The sequence below is a fragment of the Giraffa tippelskirchi genome, chromosome 8 (genome assembly GCF_054371585.1).
Source record: "Giraffa tippelskirchi isolate mGirTip1 chromosome 8, T2T-mGirTip1v1.2.pri, whole genome shotgun sequence".
In the NCBI taxonomy this organism is placed as follows: Eukaryota; Metazoa; Chordata; class Mammalia; order Artiodactyla; family Giraffidae; genus Giraffa; species Giraffa tippelskirchi.
The window spans coordinates 92,312,658-92,335,429 of NC_137282.1; the positions used below are offsets into that span (position 1 = coordinate 92,312,658).

A 22,772-nucleotide genomic window follows, 5' to 3' on the forward strand; every position below is an offset into this window, starting at 1 on the left:
TGATCACAATGTTATGTTTTTTCACTGTCTCCATGGCCTCAGATACACTATCCTTAATTTTAAGACTGCAGATAATATAAATTTTCTGCAGGCAGACATATCATGGGAAAATCATCAGGAAAATTCCATCATATGAAGGACTTTTAAGATGAAGAAACAATGGAGACTCTACTATTTGGATTCTTCACTTTGTTATTCCTAGTTCTCTGACCCTATTCTTGGCTTGGAAACTAAAAAAGAAAAAAAGATGAATAGATCCTCTTGCCAGTTTAACAAGATTCTGCCCATTCCTATCTCTTTGGAAACACACCTCATTAACACACACACACACACACACACACACACACACTTATGCTCTTCTGTTTCAAGTTTTCCACTCTTTGGTTCAGGTAGATGCTCTCAGCAACAACTCCTCTCTTCTAGTTTCCCTCTTCCAGTGCAAATCTTCAGCTTTAGATTTTCATCCATCTATCCCAAATGATCAAGTCTCTTCCCAAAGACACCAATGTTCAAACTTCTCTTGGTGGTCTTTTCTCAAGCAAATTTTCATCCCTAGTCTCTGGAGAACTCAGTGTCATTCCTTCCTCATTAATGCTGGGGACAACTCTTGCCACAAAGATCTGCTGAATTCTTTACCTAAATGCTCAGTGCTTCCCACAAATCTCAGAATGAGTCTCATGGCACAACTTACTCCAAAATCACACCAAAATAAATCTGTCTGTCTATCTTCTTCGGAGAGATAGATCTCCTGATTCAGACACATATTTATGTATCCACAGTCATATATTCATTGATTCAACAAATATTTACTCAGTTACTACTACTGTACAAAGCATGGTATGCTGGATGAAGAAAGAAAATGGTGTTGGGCATGGCTTTTTCACCTTGTAACCTATGTAACAAAATACCAGATGAGTAGGTAGACATGAATCAGATAGCTGCAGAGCTGAGTGAATAATGATATATTCAGATATGGGCTTTGAAGAATGAGAATATTTAATGAGCGGGAACTGGAGATGAGGGAAGACTTGTCAGAGAAAAGTCCTGTTAGAGCTAAAGGATGAATGATTACGAGATAACTAGACAAAGAGTAGAAGGAAAAGTGTTCCAGGAAGAAAGGATGGCATTTACTGGTTTCCCTAAAAAGATGAACTAAAGAATCCAGTGTGACTGGACATAGGTAAAAGGAAGTGTGTGTGTGTGTGTGTGTGTGTGTGTGTGTGTGTGTGTGTGTGTGTGTGTGTGTGTGTGTGTGTGTGTGTGTGTGTGTGTGTGTGTGTGTGTGTGTGTGTGTGTGTGTGTGTGTGTGTGTGTGTGTGTGTGAAACCCAGGACTGCAGAACTGATCAAACCAGGTGTCAGGCCATGTAGGACCTATGAGATTTTGATCTTTTTCCCAAGAGTGATAAAAAAAAAATCACTGAAGATCTTTGATCAAGGGGTGGGGAAATGGAGGGCGATGTGATCAGATTTGCATTATGAACTCACTCTAGCACATACAGGAGAACGGATTGGAATGGGGTTAGAGTGAGTGTGGGAAGTCCAGTTAAGTGAAACATTAGCAAATTAGGCTAAGGTAGTGCTATGGAGACAAACAGGTGAAAGAAGTAAGAGGTAAAATTAACAAAATTTAACCTAGACAGCATATTAAAAAGCAGAGATATTACATTGCCAACAAAGGTCTGTCTAGTAAAACCTATGGTTTTCCCAGTAGTCATGTATGGATGTGAGAGTTGGACTATAAAGAAAGCTGAGTGCCAAAGAATTGTTGCTTTTGAACTGTGGTTTGGAGAAGACTCTTGAGAGTCCTTTGGACAGCAAGGAGATCCAATCAATGCATCCTAAAGGAAATCAGTCCTGAATATTCATTGGAAGGACTGATGCTGAAGCTGAAACTCCAATACTTTGGCCAACTGATGCAAAGAAACTGACTCATTTGAAAAGATCCTGATGCTGGGAAAGATTGCAAGTGGGAGGAAAAGGGGATGAGATGGTTGGATGGCATCACCGACTCAATGGACGTGAGTTTGAGTAAGCTCCGGGAATTGATGATGGCCAGGGAAGCCTGGAGTGCTGCAGTCCACGGGGTCACAAAGAGTCAGACATGACTGAGCGACTGAAATGAACTGAATATAGCATCCTGAATTCAGAGGTGTTCTCATATATTTCATGGATTTCTTTCCATTCCAAAATCAAATAGCCAGGAAACTTAGAAATTGTTGATATCACACAGATCAAGAATCACACTAGACAAAGAAATCTGAGTTCCCAAGAAGCCACAGTTATTCTCTAGAGAAAGTCAAAGTCACCTCTACTAGTGTCCCTGAAATTACACCCATAATCTTCACTATAGAAAAGTAGAGCTTCTTCTTCACAATCAACACAGTCACATTATTAATATTTAGCATTGAACCAAAAACATAAATGATTTTTCCAGTAGAAATATATACGTAAATATACCACTACAGTTCTAGGAACGGAAGAGCAAGCACTCATAAATTATATAGGTCATTAAATGTTAGTTATGCCACCTTATCTGAAAACATTAAATTTTATAAAAAACATAAAAGGATTGTTTATCAGAAACCAGAGAACTGTGTTCATTATATGACCTAGGAATGATAGATTCCACACCTCTTTGCAATGGAACAACCTATCCATTTGAAGAGAACATAAAAAGTTCATGATATCTCTTGCAACATGCCAGTGACTAATATTTTCCCCTCATTTCTTTTTCACAGCAAGAAAACAAGAACAGCCTCCTTATACCATTCTCAAGTGGTTTTAAAAGCTCTTTAAACTACTCAGCATATTAATGATTTTCTATTTATAAATTACACCCATTGAAAGGCTAAAATGACAAATAGAACATTGAAACTTGTCTCTGTCAGAAACTTGCCTCTCCCACACCCAAAAAGAACAAAGACAAGGCACTCTCCGGTTGACACCAGTGTTGTCAGAAGCTGAGCTGTGAGAACTTTAAGACCCTGAATGATGAGCTGGCTATTTTTTTTTTCAACAGAAAATCTTCTCCGAGTTCAGAAGTCAAGAAAGAACTTAATTAAAATGTAACTCTTCCAACAGATAATAAAAATGGGAGGGGTGTCATCACGCTTCTTCTATGCTCTTTCCCTTTGTTTATTTTATTTACTAGACATTTCAATTTGTTATGATTCAATCCATGTATCAATGCTGTAAAGCCATCTAACCCACCTTAAAAAAAGATTCAGCAGAAAAAATTTCAGTCTGTTTTGCCAGAACCTTAGAAAAGCTAAGAAAATAAAATGCACATTTATAACACATTACTCACCCATATTTATAGATCTTCACATTAAATGTTAATTTGTATTTCAAAATAGCTTTAGAAAGTATATGAAATAGCTGACAGTTTTTGTTTGGCTGTTTTCCCATCAGAATATAATCACTGAAAGAACAGTCCTGCGTGCTGCTGTCATGGAAATGGCAGCAGAGGGGAACAAGTGGCATTTGTGCAAATGAGTACATACACATCTATTTATTTTAAAAGGCAGAATAAAAGCTCATATTCTGAAGAACTCATTGTTGATTGTTGTTTAAATAATCTGTAAATATAGATTATGACAAGTAGGATAAATTATAAAACTTAGAACTGAAAAGGTATCATTTACCACTTAAATAATAAGTACTATGTTTGACTGAAAAGACTCTATTGATAGCTGGGAAACAGCAGAGACATGGAATTAGTCACTGGGAGTCTCTGCCCAGAAGTTTTCAGTCTGCTGGAATGTATCATGATGCTGTGGCTATTAGAAAAGGCTCATGTAGATGGACAGCATATCTTCCTCAACTATTCTGACCTCAAAGTGATCTCCTTCTCTGACATTCCTTCTGGTGATTTAGTTATAAAGTAGTGTCTGACTCCTGTGACCCCATGGACTACAGCCCACCAGGCTCCTCTGTCCATGGGATTTCTCCAGGCAAGAATACTGGAATGGGATGCCATTTCCTTCTCCCGGGGGATATTTCCAAATCAGGGATCGTACCCAAGTCTCCTGCATTGGCAGGCGGATTCTTTACCACTGAGCTACCATATTTCAAAAGTTAACAGATTACACATTACTATATCACTGCTCTTTGATTCATTCACATTCATAATAACAAAAGATAGAAATGTGTTCACATTGCAGTGTCTGTGGCCCTTCTGTGCTGGATGTTACATAGGCTTGGTATGACTGGGGGTTAAGTCCTAAAGGAATATGCTCTTTTAGGATTCGAATGCTAGAAGATGGGGCAACCCGGATGAGTACCTGCTGAGAGAACCCAATGATCCCATGCACCACTGATCTGCAGTGTAGGAAGCTCCATGAGCTGTGAATGGAAATGAAGGTCAGGTTACACTCTCCCATAACACAGGCAGGGAATCAAAGAACGGCATTAGTTCCTGAAATGCCAGTTCTCAGCTGTTTGCTTCTGCAGATGGGAAAGGGACCCCTTGGTGACAGCCAGGTCCTCCACGTTCCAGTGAGGGGAGGGGAGTTGGAAAACAACTGATGCCTCATGGTGTATCAGGCAGGCTGAAGGGGAGGGGTGGCCTGTTGATGTCTACAGATGTTTGTTCTGTTAAATGCTGAGAAAGAACTCGAAACGTTCAAAGAAGTCAATTGCTCACAAACTAAGAGAAAAGCAGTCAAATCCTTGTGATGCTGGCGACAAAGAATTCTCTAACAATCACGGAGGCAAGATTAGCATAGGAGGAGGAGGTCTAATGAGGACCTTCAGTGAAGTCCAAACAACAGAAATGTCAGTCTCAAGAGTTGGCAATCAATATTAGATATCCTTTTCAGTTTTTTCTCTAGGATACATATCCATGAAAAAGGCTTTTTGGAAACACAGAAAATGAGGGAAAGTAAAAATGTAAGAAAACTTTATTATCGGAGTTAGTCTTAGCTGTTTGTCTATATCTGTTCTAATATACCCCAGAAGGGGTCTGCTTTTCTCCTGTGCTTCCATATACACCTTTAGCTGTCTTAGAATTTTATTTCCATGGCAGCAGCTACAGGCCAAAGCTTTCAGACTTTAAAAGTTTAGCACTTAACCCTGACCTCGAAAACAGTTAGCCAGAAATTAACACAGCAATTAGAATATTTGGGCTGAGAGTAGACAGAGGAAAGAACACCTCCACTTGAGTGAATAAAAAGGTAACAATAAGGATTCCCAATTGAATTATGAAGAAATGCCCTGTGGCAAATAAATTACATTCAATTTGCTTGCTGCACTGCAATGGCAAAGTCAAAAATATTGGAGTGATTTTTTAATATTTCAAAGAGTAATTTAGAGACACGATGTTCTCATTATTATCTAATGAAAGTCTGTATTGAAGTGTACTGGAATAGAGTGATGGTTTGAATGAGAACTTCACATTTAGATGTTACATTATTTCATACAACCTAATTTTATCATTACCATATAGTATCATTACCATATAGTACCATTACCAAAAGTATCATTACCATAGTCAAGGCTATGGTTTTTCCGGTACTCATGTATGGACGCAAGAGTTAGACCATAAAGAGTTAGACGATAAAGAAGACTGAGTGCCAAAGAATTGATGCTTTAGAACTGTGGTCCTGGAGTAGACTCTTGAGAGTCCCTTGGACCACAAGGAGATCAAACCAGTCAATCCTAAAGGAAATCAACCCTAAATATTCACTGGAAGGACTGATGCTGAAGCTGAAGCTCCAATAATTTGGCCACTTGATGCAAAGAGACAACCCATTGGAAAAGACTCTGATGCTGGAAAGATTGAGGGCAGGAGGAGAAGGGGGCAACAGAGGATGAGATGGTTGATGGCATCACCAACTCAACGGACATGAGTTTGAGCAAACTCCAGGAGATAGTGAAGGACAGAGAAGCCTGGGGTGCTGCAGTCCATTGGGTTTCAAAGAGTCGAACACAACTTAGCAACTAAACAAGTGTCATTATGATTAGGACCAAAGCTCTAGAAGCAATACTTTGCCTGTATAGCATTGTGCAAAATTACTTCATCACTCTTAGCGACCTCCTTGGTAAAATGAGGGTGTAAATTGCATCCACTTTACCAAGTGCTATAGACATTCAATAGCATCAGCTAGCCAGCCACTAAGAACCTGCTAGCTGTTGTTATATCAACCCCTGCTAGGCGTCTTCTTACCCTGTGAATTCATGCTAGTCACTTAAAATTTAGAAGTCTCACATCAAGTCAATTCAGCTCAAATTTTCCTCTATTTTTTCCATAGATTTCACAGAACCACCTTTAAATATTTTACATGTTTCTTACTCTAAATAAATGCAAGCAATTTTATAAGAATCAAAAGAAGTTCATTATTATTCATTTCTCATTTATTCAGGCCAATGATTGTAATAAATAATCAACTGTTACAGAGGAAAGAAAATCTGATTTCTTAGTGTCTCTGTGCCTGTGTGCATGCTCCCAGTTGTGTCTGACTCTTTGTGATCCCATGGACTATAACCCAACAGGCTCCTCCATCCCTGGAATTTTCCAAGCAAGAATACTAGAGTGGGTTGCCATTTTCTATTCTACAGGATTTTCCTGACTCAGGGATTGAACCCATGTCTCTTGCGTCTCCTGCATTGGCAGGCAGGTTCTTTTACCTCTGCACCACCTGGGAAGCCCTTCTTAGTGCATCTATAATTACCCAAATAGTCAATTTGACTAATCTGAAAAATAAGGAATACTTGTATGTTAATACTAGGGCTTATATTTCACTATACGAATGTAAACTTTTACTGTGTTGGTTGTATCAAAGTTTCACCATATTTTACCACAGTCTGATTTATAGTTTAGACTTTGCTGTCCAATAGAGTAGTCACGGTGTACATGGTTTTTCAGTGCTGGAAATGCAGCTAATCTGAATTGAGAAGTACCAGAAGTGTAAAATACACATGTAATGAAGACTTAGTATTTTTTAAAAAGACTGTAAAATATCTCAGTATTTTATTAGGAATACACATAGAAATGATAATATTTTGGATGTAGAAGGCTAAATAAAATATACTGTTAAAATTAATTTTACTTGTTGGCTTCTACCTTTTTTTAAAAAGTGGCTTCAATATGATTTAGAATTACATATGTGTCTTGCACTATGGTTTGCATAATATCTGTACTGGACCGTACCAACTTAAAATTTCTAGGGAAAAAGTACTCAGCAATTTATACCAACTGCAATCTGAAATCAATGACAGTCAGGAGTTGCAAAATGTAGCAAATCAAGAAGTAAGTTCACCCAAAGTTAATTCTGATTGCAACAGTATATGACTAAGAGTGTTTTTTTTTTTTTTAGGTATAATTGACATACAACATTACATTATTTTCAGGTGTAAGACATTTTATTGTTGTTTAGTCGCTACGTTGTGTCTGACTCTTTGTGACCCCATGGACTGTAGCCCACCAGGATCCCCCGTCCGTGGAATTTTCCAGGCAAGAATACTGGAGTGGGTTGCCATTTCCTTCTCCAGGGAATCTTTCCAATCCACAGACTGAACCTGGATCTCTTGCACTGCAGGCAGATTCTTTACCACTAGCACCACCTGGGAACCAGCATAAAACATAATGGTTTGATAGTTGTATGTATTGCAAAATGATCATAGAAGTCTAGTTAACATCTGTCGCTATACATAGTTTTACAAATTTATTTTTTATGATGAGAACTTTCAAGATTTACTCTTAACAATTTTCAAATATGCAATACAGTATTAGTAACTATAGTTGCCATCCTGTATGTTACATCTCCATGACTTATATATTTATAACTAGAAATCTGTACCCTTTGACCCTCTTCACCTATTTCACAAACCTTCCATTCCCCAACTCTGGCAACCACCAATCTATTCTCTGAATCTATGAGTTTGTTTTTTATTATTTTTATGGCCAAATAATATTCCCAAGTTTATAAATAGAGGGAAAATTCTATAGATTAATAACAGTATAGATATATTTTCACCAAAGTCTTTTTAAAATTTATTTTGATTTTTAACTTACTTTACTTATATCCTCAGTACTTTCAGCACTTGTGGAAGATAGAACTAAGAAATTTGCATTTGTAACAAAAAACTATAAAATATGTATATTATAGTCTTATAATTACATTTTAACTATTTATGTGTCTATACAGAGTTTCGTATTTCTAAATAAATGCAAACCATTTTATTAGAATTAAAAGTTTATTATTAGTTATGTCAACACTAATTTAAACAAAGGACTATAAAAAATATTCAGTGGTGATAGAAGAAAAAGAATATGATTCTTTATAGTGTTTCCATTGTTTTACACTGAAAATCTTGGTTTCTAATTACATTTACATAATTTACATTACCGTTTTTCTATATTTTACCTATGATACTTTTAAATCAACATACTAACAATAAGACTAACAATAAGCTTAAGAAAGGGTTTTTGCCTTTTTTTCTTTTTGGGGGATCACACCACAAGCCTCATAGGATCTTGGTTCTCCAACAGGGATCCAACCCCTGTCCAGATAGTGGAAGCCTAGAGTCCCAACCACTGGTTAACACTTTCTTAGGGAATTACTTAAGAAAGAAAGGATTTTTAATTTTTTGCTTTTGCCTCTATTTGTACTTGCAGCTCACTAAAGTGTAAAGATCACATATTGAGCATTTAAAATACTTTCAAGTAATTCTTTTAATTTGTGGTTTTGACAACTTGATATACAATTAAGTTCATTTAAGTTGGACTTCAATTTTTAAAGATTGCTTGTATTTTTGTCTTTAATTATATAAAATTACATAAAACACCAAAGATTCCAAAACAAAAAACAGGATGTATATACAAAGGTCTTTATTTAATCTTGCCTTTTCTGCCCTGTAGTCCTCTCTCTTTTCTATAAGCATAATTTTTATCACATTCTAATGCATTCTTTCATTTTACTTTGAAAATGAAAGGAATGGAATGCCTATCTACATTAATATTTCTCTCCTTCCATAGTTATATATCTTAAGTCTTCACTTTTATTTTTTCATCTAAGCCTATCCTCAGATCATGTCATATTAGAACCTGGAGATATTCCTTGGTCCATTTTACAGCTGCACATATTTTATGTTACAGATTTACCTTAATATGTACAGCCAGTGCCCTACATGTGATCATTTGATATTTTTCAGTCTTTTGCTAAAATATCACAATATAAAGCCTTAAGCATATTCTTTTGAACATATACATAACCACAAAGTGAAACTAAAAGTCACTCGGTCATGTCTGACTCTGTGACTCCATGGAATGTATAGATCCAAATGCAGGAGACCTGGGTTGGATCCCTGGGTTAGGAAGATCCCCTGGAGAAGGAAACAGCTACCCACTCCAGTATTCTGCTTGGAGCATACCATGGACAGAGGACCCTGGTGGGCTACAGTCCGTGGGGTCACAAAGAGTCAGACACTAGTGAGTGACTTTAAAAATAACCACAGAGAGTATCATTTCACATTGCCTGTTACATACTTTAAAGCTGAAATATGTATTAAGTTAGTTTAATAAAGTGCTATTGTCTCTTGCCCATAGCTAATATTTGCTTGTAAGATAACCTCAGAGAATACTTTCTAACCTGCCATGAACCCTAACCACTGAGAGGGAGGCTGAAAGACCCTGGGATCAAATCAAGAGCTGAATCATTTGAAAAGACTAGAAGGATTTTCCAGTCTTTGGAAAGATTGATGCTGGAAGTCTTGAAGGCACAAAGAGAAGGGGGCAGCAGAGGATGAGATGGTTAGATAGCATCACTGACTCGATGGACATGAATTTGAGCAAACTCCAGAAGATAGTGGAGCACAGAGGAGCGTGGCATGCTATATACAGTCCATGGGTCACAAAGAGCCAGATATGAGTTAGTGATTGGACAACATTATCTCTTGTCCATAGATAATATTTGAAAGTAAAGTTACCTGAGAGGATACTTTCTAGCCTGCCATGAACCCTAAGCACTGAGGAGGAAGCTGGAAGACACTGGGATCAAATCAAATAAAGAAAAAGTTTCAAGTGGAGGGAACGGAAATTAAACAAGTCCATACAGGATGTCCTTTCAATAAGAAATAGTCAATTATGAAGAGTTTTGTTATTGTTTTTTTATTATTATTCAAAAGAAGTAGCAAAGAGTTTGGAGCAGAGTCTTTGGAGCATTTGATTGGGAAATAATTTATAGGTAAATTTAATATTCATCCCAAATAGAGAGCCTAGTTGAAACCAAAACCATAAATCTGTGCTTCAATAAATCATCCTAATTCCCACATTTCTCAGTGCTCTGAAGCACCACAGAGTAGATGAGGTGGCAGTAGTATCTAGGGCTGAGTGAAGAACACAGCAGTTGAGAGAGATACCAGGGTATCCTGGGGCTTGTAACACATGATTATGTGGTTGATCATGAAATAAACTGAGTAGGAACAAACCATGAATTAAAAGAAGAAAATACTACTGATTAAACATACTTTTGAAATTAAAAGGACATTTTTTCTCATGAAACTAAAATTGCCATAAATGATCAATTTTACTTCCAAAGAAATTAGACAACTTATCGCAGGTTCAGATTAGAACGCTTTTCTTAACAACCCTGCTTTATCATTGTTGTATAGGCACATAGTCGTACAAGTTTTGTCATAAGAAATTTATCATGACAGTTGAAAGTCTGATATAGTTTAAAATTATGCACAGCTATATTCAGAATTTAATCACTGTCCAATACGATATTATGCTCCATTGCTCCATAAAGAGCTCTCCTCAGTTCAATAATAGTGTTTGGACTCAAGCCCACATCATCTTTCTATATTTAATATTTAATATTCATCATGACACATTTCTGTAACTTCCCTGTTCCAGCCACCGTAAGACACTTTGACTATAATGATACTTTTTCTTGGCAAATCAAAGCTTCACATTATTCATATCATAGAATTCAAACTATTCTCTTTTTAATTTTTAATAGTCATGATACAAATTTTAAAAATGTTGCTTTTCTCTTCTTCCATAGTTATCTCTCTTTTCCTCCTTGTCAAAATAAAAGAATCTGTTCAGTAATATTAACTCCATAAAGACAGAAACTCCTTCTTAATCCATGCTTCTTAAATTTCTATCCCAACTCCAGCACCTAATTAACAGTCAGAATCCTCTGTGGGCTTCCCTGATAGCTCAGTTGGTCAAGAATCCACCTCCAATCCAGGAGACCCTGGGTTGATTCCTGGGTTAGGAAGACCAACTAGAGAAGGGATAGGCTCCTCACTAAAGTATTCTTGGGCTTCCCTTGTAGCTCAGCTGATAAAGAATCAGCTTGCAATGCAAGAGACCTGGGTTCAATCCCTGGATTGGGAACATCCCCTGAAGAAGGGAAAGGCTACCCACTCCAGTATTCTGGCCTGGAGAATTCCATGGACTGTATAGTCCATGGGGTTGCAAAGAGTCAGACACGACTCAACACGTAAAAGCTGGACATGGATCAACAGACTGGTTCGTTTTGGAAAAGGAGTAATTCAAGGCTGTATATAGTCACCCCCACTTATTTAATTTATATGCAGAATACATCATGCAAATGCTGGGCTGGATGACTCACATGCTGGACCCAAGATAGCCAGGAAAAATATCAACAACCTCAGATATGCAGATGGCACCACCCTTATGGCACAGGAGAGTGAAAAAGCTGGCTTAAAACTCAACATTCAAAAATCAAAGATCATGGCATTCTGTCTCATCACTTCAAGGCAAATAGATGGGGAAAAAGTGGAAACAGTGACAGATTTTATTTTCTTGGGCTCCAAAATCACTGCGGACAGTGACTGCAACCACAAAAATAAAAGACGCTTGTTCCTTGAAAGAAAAGCTATGACAAACCTAGACAGAGTATTAAAAAGCAAAGACATCACTTTGCCAACAAAGGTCCATCTGGTCAAAGCTATGGTTTTTCCAGTAGTCATGCTTGGATGGGAAAAGGCAACGGCACCTCACTCCAGTATTCTTGCCTGGAAAATCCCATGGATGGAGGAGTCTGGTAGGCTGCAGTCCATGGGGTCACGAAGAGTCAGACACAACTGAGCATCTTCACTTTCACTTTTCACTTTCATGCTTTGGAGAAGGAAATGGCAACCCACTCCAGTGTTCTTGCCTGGAGAATCCCAGGTACAGGGGAGCCTGCTGGGCTGCTGTCTATGGGGTCGCACAGAGTTGGACACAATGAAGCGACTTAGCAGCAGCAGCAGCATGCATGGATGTGAGAGTTGCACCATAAAGAAGGCTGAGCGCCAGAGAATTGATGCTTTCAAACTGCGGTGTTGGAGAAGACTCTTGAGAGTCCCTTGGACAACAAGAAGATCAAACCAGTCAATCCTAAAGGAAATCAATCCTTCACTGGAAGGACTGATGTTTACAATGAAGCTCCAATACTTTGGCCACCTGATGCAAAGAACTGAGTCATTGGGAAAGACCCTGATGCTGGGAAAAACTGAGGCAAGAGGAGAAGGGGGTGACAGAGGATGAGACGGTTGGATGGCATAATCTACTCAATGGACATGAGTTTGAGCAAACTCAGGGAGATAGTGAAGGACAGGGAAGCCTGGTGTGCTGCAGTTTATGGGGTCGCAAAGAGTCAGACACGACAGCAACTGAACAATAACAACATGTAAAAACTAGTACAAAATTAATGCAAAGATTATATATATGTCTGTTTACCAACATCATTTCAAATGCCATGGTAAATTGCAGGCTTTTAGATTCTAGAAAGAAGTATATAAAATTTGGGAGATTGTTTTGTCTATGATAATGTATATTATACGAGATTATAAACAATAAATATAATTAAAAAGTCCATTAGATTAATAGATAGGAAGATACAAAAATGATGCAAAATGAATTGGGAAACTAGACAAAATAGCTGAGCAAATGACTAATAGTTCATGCAACCTTGTTATGGGTAATTAGTTCAGTTTAGTTTATGGAATCAATAATTACTGGCTTGTAAATAAGCAACTATGAAAATGTTTAGCAAATAAAGCCTCCATTACACAATTTCTCATTTATCATAATGCAAAATTCATAGGCAAGAAGAAATATAATCATGAACATAATCACTATCCCATTAGCCCAGAGGCTTAAAAAAAAGTTGTGAGACCAAGAATAAAGAGAGAAGAGTACATGTAAATAAATGCAATATCTGCCTGCATGTGTGCATGCTTAGTTGCTCAGTTATGTCCAACTCTTTGCAACCCAATTAATAGTAGCCTGCCAGGCTCCTCTATTCATGGGATTTTTCAGGCAAGAATGCTGAAACGGGTTGCCATATCCTTCTCCAATATCTGCCAAGATTCCAGTTTCTCTTTCTATTACTTTTAACTCAACTGTTAATTTAGCCACTTTTCCCCCCAGAGTTGATAATGAGTTCTATTGTATTTTTTAAATTTTTAAAAATTTTATATAATTTTTAAAGGTTACTTTCCATTTACCATTATTACAAAATTTTCACTACATTTCCCATATCATACTCTATTATGCCCAATAGTTTGTACCTCCCACTCCTCTACTCCTTTATTGCCTCTCCCCACCCTTCCCCACTGGTAACCACCAGTTTGTTCTCTATATCTGTGAGTCTACTTATTTCATGTTATATTCACTAGTTTGTTATAACAGCTGCTTGTTTTTAAGGAAACCTAGATTACAGTTCTCTATCAGGTAATATTTATAATCCTAATGTATTTTGCTTACCAAACCCTCCTCTATTCCATTTCCTATACAGTTATCAAGATGAGCTTTCTAAAATAAAAATCAAGTAACTTATTTTTATATTTTTGAAATTGTTCAATATGAACTCATAGTTTTCACAAACACATTATCATAGTATTTAGTACATGTGTACTCTGGCTCCTAGTCTCATCTAGCGTTATCTCTTACTCTCTCCTATTCCATATATTTATTTTAATTTCCTTCATTCATTCAACAAATTGTATATCAGGTACCTGATGCCAGACAGTATTTCATGTATTTGAGATACAAAAAGGAACATAGACATCTGGCCTCATAGAGCTTATATTCTCTTCCCTAACTCTAAGTCACTGAAAGATTCAGATAACTGAAAATGGAGGTAAGAATGGAAGTGACTTTATTTATGTTCCACCTTATCTGCCAAGTAATCTCTCATATACCATTTAATTTAATCATCACTTGAAACCTCTGCTATATGTTTTTCAAACTCTGGACCTTTGAATATGTTATCGCCTATGTCTGAAACGGGTTTGCTTCTCCCACTTCTCAACCCATTTTTCCTACCAAACTCCTAGGGTCCTTTAGGACTCAGTTCAGTCCTAACACCAATCAGTCAGGACTGCTTGACTGACCCAAAACCTTTCTCTGCACGATTGGTTTGGGTGTTTCTCTTATATGCTGCTATGACATAAATCAAATATTACATACTCTATAAGATAATTTTGAATATTAATTTATATTTTATTTAAGGTATATTGCTATGATTTGGTCTTGGGACCTGCAAACAAATTTTTCAACGACATAAAAATACTTAGTAAATATAAATGTTTTTACCTTTTAGATAAAAACTGTAATTTTACCAGAAAAGACAATTTCTTTCAATATGTGCCAAGCAAAGATACACTCTTTTTGTTAATGTGTTTGTATTATTACAAAAATCATTAAGAGATTTGTTTTGTTTAAACTTCCTCAAAAGTGCATCTGAGTTATACACTGCTTGACAATGACTCAAAAGATACTTAACAGTAAGGAAGTGTATATGTGTATGTTTTAAGTGTGTGTGTGTGTCTAGTGATTTCTTTGAATAACAAGTTCATGTGATATAAATAATCATGAGACCTGATGTTACAATGGAAAAGAGGAGCTTCATATGTTTGGCACACAATTATATATAGATAAAGAGCATATTTATTAAATATTGAATCATAGACATGGGATGAATAAGTCACTGTACCAGATTTTTGGGGCCAGGAAATCTTTGAGAGTTTGAACATAAGCAGATAAATTTGAATCTTAAATATTAACACCATAAGTTGATATAAAGTACAAGTCACCTAATGATAAGGACATACAAATCAGAAGATTTTCTATAAATTTCAGAATGATTGTGTTACAGTGATGCTATAGACTGACTGCTTGTGTCCCTACAAAATTCATATGTTGAAATCTAATCCCCAATACAATGAAATTTGGAGGTGGGACATTTGGGAGGTGATTAGATCATGAAGGTGGGAATCCTCATGCATAGGATTAGTGCCCACATAGAAGAGGCATCCAGAGAGCTCCTTTTGCCACGTGAGGGTACAGTGAAAAGACGTCCACCCATGAACCAGGAAGTGGGTTTCCACCAGACCCCATCAAATCTGCCAGTGCTTTGACCCTGGACTTCCAAGCTCCTGGAACTGTGAGAAATAAATTTCTGTTATTTATAAGTCAAAGGTTTCCCTGTGGCTCAGATGGTTAAGGTGGCTCAGACTGTAAGGTAGCTCAGACTGTAAAGAATCTGCCTGCAGTGCAGAAGACCTGGGTTCAATTCCTGGGTCAGGAAGATCCCCTGGAAAAGGGAATGGCTACCCACTCCAGTATTCTTGCCTGGAGAATTCCATAGACAGAGGAGTCCGACGGGCTACAGTCCATGGGTTCCGCAAAGAGTGGGACACAACTGAGCAATCTTCACTTTCACTATAAGTCAACTAGTCTAGGCCAAAGGGACTAAGATATTGACAATGAGAAAAAGAAGATAATATGGTGCCTGGGATATGTTTGATCCGAAATAGTAATGGATAAATTGAAAGATTTAACGTAATTGCATATTTGTTAATGTTCCTTATTCTTGACTTCCTTGATTTGTGATTCATATTCTTTCAGAAATGTGGTTCCTCTTTCCCTTTTCTGTTGACTCTCTTATTTGGCTTCATTCTAAGTATGTTTCCAAAAACAGGACAGGTTTAATCAGAAGAGATATCTAATATGAATGATAATTGCTGACCAAACAACAGAAAATTCTTCATGCATATGAAGACCACCTTTTAAAAATAAAGCCCTGTGAACAATGTCAACACAAGCGGCAAAATTCCTCTAGGAGGGTATTTCAAGCTTCTACTTCACAACTTGCTTTTATGGGTTTAAGCACAAGCTTGACATTATGTGAATGCAGTTTGCTGTGTTTAATTACTATTATTATTATTATTATAGATACAGTAGTAATTATCTCTTCTTACTGTCTCATTATGTTTTGATCAATTCACATAATAAAAGTTTACTGTAAATATAAGGTTAGGTAACATTCGGGAAAACATGTAATTATGGAATATATAATCGTATACAATCTAACAGCTGATCATTTCCAACATTTCCAACAATTAAATGTTTAGAAAGTAAAGAATTAGCTGATTTTAATAACATAGGTGCAGATCTTGAGGCAATGACAACGAAGAGTTTATTTGTTGACCTAAAATTACTTTACTTCTGTTATATTAATAACATCTAGGTTTCTCAAAAACATGCTGGCAAAAAAAAAAATCTTTCCAGCTTTATTAACGATTCATATGGCAGTTTCTGAAGAGACAAGTCCCACAGAGAAGGAGCACTTGATTAATGACCTGGAAACACTTTTCCTTTTCAGCTGATTAAATAAAATTGACTGGATTTTTACATTTTTATAATAAAATGACCTGCAGGGCTGAGATGACACAGTGAAAGCAGCATGTTCACTCTTCAGCAGATTTTTATTTTGTCACTTGTAAAAATGAAAGGGCTAACCACCCAAGCAGAAAAATGCATTTTATCATTGTCCATGGCTGCCATGCTGACAAACACTGCATATAAATAAAAAAACATGGAGGAGAATAGTGTTTATATGCAGCTAGACTTTGTCTAATGATGACTAAAAGTCTTGTCTTTCCTGGGCCTACAAACTGTGTTATTAAATTATTATTTAAAAATGAAAAACCTAGAATTAAAAAGAAAAAAAAGCAAACTCTAACCTTTGCAATCTTTAAAGGCATTCCACGTTTAGAATTATTAGATGTCATTACTGTAATCTTTTTTGCTTCTGGGCCAAGAGATTCTCTTTGGAGACCAAAGTTCTGTTCTTACTTTCACACCAAGCGCCTCACAGACAGACCCAAGCAAAACTAGGAAGTAAGAAAAATTGTTTTTTCTTGCATTTCCCACAGTATCATCTTTCTTTCTCTTTCTGGATCCTTTTTAGAGTTTTCTTTAGCCAGGATCTGACCTCCCTAACATAGTATCCTTTGCTTCTTTGCTCCCTAAATCCTTGCTTTGTAGCCTATACTTGTCTGCTCCCTCAAAGTGGTATCTTTGTTATCCCCATCTCCCTCTCCAAGACTATGGCTATCTATATTTACTCTTTGAAGTGTACTAGTTCCAGGCCCATTACCTTAGGTGATTTCAAAAAGAAACCTTCCCTGGCTATTAACTTGATAAAGGGAAAAGCCAGAGGAAATTCTTCAGGGGTTATTATCTTTTACACCAGAAGTTACTAAATAGTGGCCAAAGATGTGCTCTGTTTGGCCTAACAATTAAATCCAGGATACTTTACACAAAAGCCAGAAATTCCAAGTACTTTTAAAAACTCCAAAACTTTTCATCCCTAGACCAGATCTCCCACATGGCAATAGTCATATGAAGCTGCTTGAAATGAAGTGTCTCAGATGGGATGCATGCTCACCACATCTACCTTTCTCCCTAGTACCCTGGACACTCAAGTTGAGTAACACTCACTTTATCTCATTACTTCTATCCTGCTCCTCTCATGGGACTTCCCCAGTGGTTAAGCAAGTAAGGAATGTGCCTGCAATGCAGGAGAATCAGGAGATGCTGGTTCAATCCCTACGTCAGAAAGATCCCATGGAGAAGGACATGGCAATCCACTCCAGTATTCTTGCTAGGAAAATTCCAAGGACAGAAGAGCCTGGTGGGCTAAGGTCTACAGAGCTGCAAATAGTTGGACATGAATGAAGCGACTGAACACACATATACACACACACATACACACACACTCCTCTCACTGATACAACTTGCCTAACCTTTGTAGGCCTTTGAATTTGTGAGTCCTAACCAAGATCTTGTCATTCTTTCTGATATCTAAAATGAACCACTATTTTGCAATTTATCTTTTTCTCTTCCTAGAAAAAAACAATGTAATTACCCATGCCATTTAACCCTTTGAAACAATTGCAATGAGATCATTTCTAGCCAGTAGGACAGGCTGCACTGTGGAAGGTTCATGTGAGATTTGAGGGCAGCACTAGTTGTCTGCGCCCATGGTAATAGTGTCCTCTTAATTGGCCTGATAGTCTTGAAATTCAAATCAGTCATGAAAGTAAGTTGGTCATTTGAATTTGAAAGTTGTTCAACTCAGAGAAGAGTAACACTAGATAACATCCCTTATTTCATTTTCCATTCATTTGTGAAATTTCATGATAGTAACACGAGTATTGGTATATTTTCTCAAGAAGAAGGGAAAACAATCACTGAGAAATATCACTCATTGACTTTGAGTTGGATAAGTGTTGTTCGATAAAAACTACCACACTATAGTTTTAAATTACTCTTACTACTTCTCTTGAGTATCCTAATCTATTTCTTAATGAACACCTAAGAAGTTATGAGATTCTCTTACTGGAGTCGAGTAGAAAGGGCTATATTCTTGTTATTACATTTTTATGATATACAATGATAAATAAATAACCTGGTCAATTCAGTTTTATGATATAAAATTATCAATAATAGTGACATTTCAGTACATGTAATGATATGTCACTAGTAGTTATTACTTTCAGTGTATTTTGCCATGCATTAATTCCCAGATCAGCATGAATAAAAAAGAATGTAAGGCCTGTGATGGTAGGCTCTTGTCTGCTGTACCTCTAGTCTTAGAATCACACTAACAAATAGTCAACACTCAATAAATGTTTGTTGTTTATTGAAGATAGTGGTTGAATTTAAAGTGAATCTTCAGACTCTTCAGTCATGAAGCACTTATATGGTCACTAGTAAATTCTAAGCAAAATATTATTTTTGCCCTTTCCAATTCAATATTTATCTGATTTGGTATGACTGGGCCAAAATCTTCTAGAAAAACAATTAATTATTCTGTGCCTAGATGAGTGTTCAATATTATGTCCAATTCAAGAAATCCACCAAAATCATTTTGTCTAGATCTCTCATAAGTACTTTAGAAGTACAAAGAAGTATATTAACATCTGCTCATGTGTGCCTAATCATACTGATAGACCTATTTTACCATCCCTTTATTTAGAACATCATATGATAATTATTGAATTGCAATATAGAAAGCAGGCTAGTAAACTGGCCTCCACAGTAGACTCTTGCTTCCCCACAATCCATTTTCTGTATAGCACTGGTATACATGTAACTCATTTCATATTCATTAAAAAAATATATATATATGTAATCAAATACACACCCACACATGGGTATGAGTGTGTGTGTGTGTGTATTCTTTCAATAAGGTTGCTTCTAAATCTTCCCAGGGTAATTAAAGACTTTTATTTCTATTCATTGCAATATCAGTTTAGCTGTTTTGAGTTACATAATGATTTTGGCTTTGAAGTTAAAGGTCAACCTCAGGGCGAGGAGCACTTTACTGTGAAGCTGGAAATATAAAGAAGTGTGAATAAAACTGTTCATGACCCTCTGAGTTTCTGTGAGCCAGGACTTAAGCAAGAATTTGAAAGATGTCAAAGGCACACTCACTTCAACAGGCCATTATAAATGCCTTCAGCTCTCCATAGCATGCAATCAGGCTGGTGACACTGGACACATGGTGGGTGCCTGTAGCAAACCATGAGATAATTGCATTTACATGGGGATCTCTGAGGAGTGCAAAGCCCTTTATGGATTTTGCTTTGAATCAATTTGTATAATTCCCAAATGTGTTCAGCTGAATTAGAAAGGGATAGATTATATCCTAAATTTTAGAGATAAAAAAATGAGGCTAAAGAAAAGATACATATCTGACCAAAAGGCCCAGAAAACACTTAGAACTGTGCATTTTATGGGACATTTTCATGTCTTGCTCTGTTGCTCTTTAATCGAGAGCACACTACCACCTTACAGATACCCAGGGAGGCCTCGGAAAACAATTTCATGCAGCTTTCACTTTCAGGTTTACAGGCTCTCAGGAAAAGTTCAGAAGTTCAATATGATGACATAATAAGAAGTTCAAAGGTTCACAGTCTATCTATGAAAATAATACCATGAAATTAAAACATGTAGATTATTTTTTTCCTTTCACATGTTAAGTAATATTTCTGGTATTACATGAACAGAAAATTCAGAAAGAACTCTATATTAAAGTGAGAATGGAAATAGGGGGAGGGGTGGATGAGAAATTCTTAGTGGCACAGGGAAGTGCAAATACTGGGATTCCAGTTTCCGCTGAATGTGAATCTCAAAGACATGGCCAGCACGAGAATCTCAGGGACCTCAGGATTCAGCTGAGTTTTCTTTGCTGAAGAAAGCTGCCTCTCCTGAGAGAAGGTCGAGCTTTCTCCCAAATGATGTTGATGGTGTTTTTGTTTTCACAAGTCAAAACTAAGTTTTGAACACTTCTAGGTAGTAGTCACAGCTGTTTGGAGTCCCTTGTGCTAGCACTGCTAAAACAGTTCAAAATCAAGGGAATGAAATTCGCTGGTTAACTTCACTTTTGTACCTGTAAAATACTGAAAGCCTTCCTAATATTCACTTGGTTAAACTCTGTGGAGTACTTTTTTTTCTTTTAACCAAATTTTAAAAGTAGAAAGGATTCCTAATAAATCAAAATCTAAAAACTGATTATGCTTTTAACTTTAGTCTAGAAATATAATGTGAGTGTGTACTGGAGTGAATCTTAGGTTTATTTACCCAGTGCAATAATAATATAAATTTCAATTTTTATAACAAAATATTTACTAGATGTTATTTTTTTAGATATTATTTCTAACAGAGACCTCCATTTCTATAGTATCTAGATTCGTTATTTTTGAAAGTCAGACTACCCGATGAAGAGTACTGTACAGGTCTGAGATCTTGATGATGAACCTCTGTATAGTCAGTGAAGAAGGACTCTAACTGCAGCAACTGAACTATCTCACTGAGATTCCCACCAAGCTAGGAGCCTGGGTTGACACTGAAATGATTTTGCACAGTCATAGAATCCACTTATGGAAGTTCAGATGTTTTTCTCCTTGAAATCCTCCTTCACAATTATAGGATGTAGGGGTTAGCTGTCCAGGATAGCCTTTTATGAAATATGAATGGGTTCTATGACTTCCCTGACAATACATGCAAAATCTTGTGTGTGTGTGTGTGTGTGTGTGTGTGTGTGTGTGTGAATATGTGTGTGTGTTGTACATACACGTCTTAGGGAAAAGCAAATACATAACCTATCTTTGAGATTTTCCAGAAAATCTGTATTAAACAAAAGGAAAGCCAAGTGTGTATATTTGCCTGGAGGCGGTGGGGTCTAGTGGAGCTGAGCTCCACTGAGGGGTTGAGAGATTTGTGCCCTAGTCTCAGTTGATTGAGACTAGAAGCAATTGTTTGACCTTAGGCAAGTTACCTAATCTCTTCATGTCTCAGTTTTCTCAACCATGAAATGGGGGAAATAATACCCTGCACCTGCCTTTCTTAGTTCATAAGGCTAGGGTGAGGATGAAATAAGAATTTGTAACGAAACCCTCTGCATTAAAGAGTTCCACAAACGCATGGCTTATGGGGATCAATCCCTTCTGCTCTTCTCTGCACTCCCTCTCCCTTAACTTTACCCCTCTTATAAATTCTCTATGAGAATTGCTTACAGAGAATTCCCCATCTAATACTAAATAGCACAACCTTCAAATGCTAAATTCAATATTCTATAAAATCACATGTGAAGTATAGATATTATTATCAGGCCTGCCCTCACTGCATAGCCCCATCTCCTCTTTATTTAGTAAACTACCACTCAGGATCCAGTTTCAGTCATTTCCTGGGTAAAGTCTTTCCTTCAAGGCCACATGAGGTCCTTTTCTTTGCACTTCCTTCAAACTTTATTCAAGGCCCATCATACAGCACTTATCAAGTTGCAATGTGTTTATTTATTTACTGGGCCACCTGCCTCACTAAACTGTCAGAACCTTCTCTTCACTATTCTTCGAATAATTCCTCAAACATTGCACATAGCCACATACATAGTAGGCACATGATAAATTAGTTGTTGAATAAGAAATTTGATATAAATGAAAAAATTTACATAAAATATGGTGCAGTTTCCTCAGAAAGTGCATAATTTTCTGGAGTTTTGTTGTGTGAGGTACAACACATACACTACAAAAGGTCTATGTTTTTCCAGGAGAGAACATTGTATGTGCCTTATTTTTACTATTTTAGAATGTTTTGTAACCTATTGTCCAGTGTTGTCATTCAAGTCAAAGAAGAGTTCCTTAACCTGTCAGGCTCACCTTATTTCTGAATGGATCCTTTGCAGCAGTGGTCCCCAACCTTTTTGATACCGGCAATCAGTTGTGTGGGCTTCCCAGGCAGCTCAGCTGGTAAAGAATCCTCCTGCAATGCAGAAGACCCTGGTTTGATTTCTAGGTCAGGAAGATCCCCCGGAGAAGAGATAGACTACCCACTCTAGTATTCTTTGGTTTCCCTGGTGGCACAGATGGTAAAGAATCTGCCTGCAATGTGGGAGACCTGGATTGGATTCCTGGGTTGCGAAGATCCCCTGGAGGAGGGCATGGCAACCCACTCCAGTA

General features: G+C 37.1%; 2 long non-coding RNA genes across 2 annotated transcripts in view; one reads left to right on the plus strand and one right to left on the minus strand.

Moving 5' to 3' along the window:
* The window catches only part of LOC145516525 (uncharacterized), a 365,062-nt gene that overhangs the window by 50,370 nt on the left and 291,920 nt on the right, over positions 1–22,772 (minus strand). The window contains exons 7-8 of the long non-coding RNA XR_014061441.1: positions 22,473–22,575; positions 19,747–19,824 (exon numbers count right to left, since the gene is read on the minus strand). This is a non-coding gene — a long non-coding RNA (uncharacterized LOC145516525). The remainder of the gene's footprint in view (positions 1–19,746; positions 19,825–22,472; positions 22,576–22,772) is intronic.
* Positions 7,303–11,126, plus strand: LOC145516529 (uncharacterized). The gene is made up of 2 exons (XR_014061444.1): positions 7,303–7,402; positions 9,434–11,126. It is a non-coding gene; the product is annotated as an uncharacterized LOC145516529 (long non-coding RNA).